Here is a 2092-nt window from a genome sequence, read left to right as displayed (position 1 = left end):
GAAGCTCTTGTGGAGAAATAGGAACTTACTTTATGTATTTTGGGATGTTTTGGGATGTAAGTATATGTATATATATTCTCCAGCTGGCCTTGGTTTCGCAGGTCAAGTCTGGGACTTGATATTCTATATTTTTGATATTCTGCTCCTTATATATACATATATACTTTTCTTCTTATCCAAGTAACCGTTTACGTGAGCAATACACTTTTCATTTTGCAACTTTTTGCTTAAATTTTTCTTCAAGGCTCCTCGATATGATTCTTCCTTCATAGCTATATACGTATGTCTTTTCTTTTAGAGGTTGTAATACCTTACCACCTCTATTTTACGACTTAAGCATAAAGCTCTGTGCGGTAGGGTGTTACACTAAGAGGGTTGGATCGGATCCAATATCCATAGTTTTTAAGTTTGGATCGGATCGAATTTCGGATATATCCACAAAACATAAAAATATTTTGAAAAATTTATTTTTATTAAAAATATCAATAAAATTCTTTTTTTTCCACTCTTTTAAATATGTTTACTCTTAAATATTATTAAACATACTTTTCTTAAATAATAACAATAAAATAATATAATATATATGATAATTATAAATTGATATAAAACATAAAAATAATATTTACTTATTTATTTATTTATTTTTCAGATTCACGGATAAGCGGATATCTACATGGAATTTGTAATCCGATCCTATTAGTGAGCGGATCGGATCGGATCTGATCTAATCCGATAACCTTGCGGATCGGATTAATATCTATAATTTTTGGATCAAATTCAGATAAACATTGCGGATATGCGGGTCAGATCCGATCCATGAACACCCTGATCATATTTGGCCATTGTCAACATCATATATATCCATCTAAAAATTCATATTAAACACTTGCAAAACATATCAATGGCTCATCCATCATCCATTCATCAACATAAACATTCATACTCATCAATCATCATCAAAACAACAATAGAGGTATATTAATCATATATGAAGCATTTTAACTATTCTAACCTTTATCTTTCTTCTTAATCCTTCTAAGTTATTTTCTTAGTCCTTATGATCACCAAAAACCTCTTAAATGAAATTAACACGATTTTTATACGAAGGTCTTATGCCTGAATGGTGTCATATGAAAAAGGAAAAGATTTTTCATCCTTTTGAGCTTGTAATTTGATGTTCTTCTTAGTCCTTTGGAAGTTTCTAGAAATGTCTTGCTATACAAGGAAAGAAATACACGTAATTTTTCTATAGATATGCATAGAGAACCAAATTTATGAAGAGAAGAAAGGACGAAATTCTCTTTAATTACTAACTTTGAGAATTTGGATATGAAAATGAAGAAAAAGATGAAAGGAGTTATATGTTCAAGTTGGTTTCTTGAGAAGACGTCTTAGTCTTGTAAAGATTGAAGATTAAATTATATGAACACAAAACTCTCTAACTTCTCTTTTCCTCTCCTTTAGATTTGGCTATCTTCCTTTTTCTTTTTCTTTTTCTTTCTTTTTGCTTTTTACTCTTAGGTAACTTAGTGAATAATTGTGATGGTGAAATAAAAATGAGAATGGTAAATGGAAGAGAAACCAATGTTAAAAATGAGGGGAGGTAAGGTTGAAATTTTTTTTTCATTTTTTCTTATTTGATGTTATCTCGTTTTTCTTTTTTGACGACCAAGAATAGCAATTTAAACATGTGATGGAATTGAAAAGGGAAAGGTGGCCGAATTATTAGGGAGGAATTTAGATAGAATTTTTAATTTCATTTGCCTTAAATTTGCTATGGATAATCATACAATTTTTTTAAGTTTATTTACCATATGGTGAAATAATTTGTGGTGGAGAAAGAATTGAAAAAGAAAAATGAATGTGAGAATAGAGAAATGTATGGCTATGATTTAATCATAGAGGATAATTATTAAAAGTGGTAATTATTTGATCATTTATTGTTACGGTACCAGATTAGGAAAACAATTATATCAGCACAAATAATATCCGTATTATATGTTATCTTAGCTTTAAATTATTTTTAAAATATTTTGATGAAATTAAACGAATAAAAAAATATTAGTAAAATTTTTTTATTGGATGAATTTGG

This window comes from Arachis ipaensis, chromosome B07 (genome assembly GCF_000816755.2).
Source record: "Arachis ipaensis cultivar K30076 chromosome B07, Araip1.1, whole genome shotgun sequence".
NCBI lineage: Eukaryota > Viridiplantae > Streptophyta > Magnoliopsida > Fabales > Fabaceae > Arachis > Arachis ipaensis.
The sequence above is the reverse complement of the archived record's forward strand: the minus strand, read 5'-3'. Positions refer to the sequence as shown.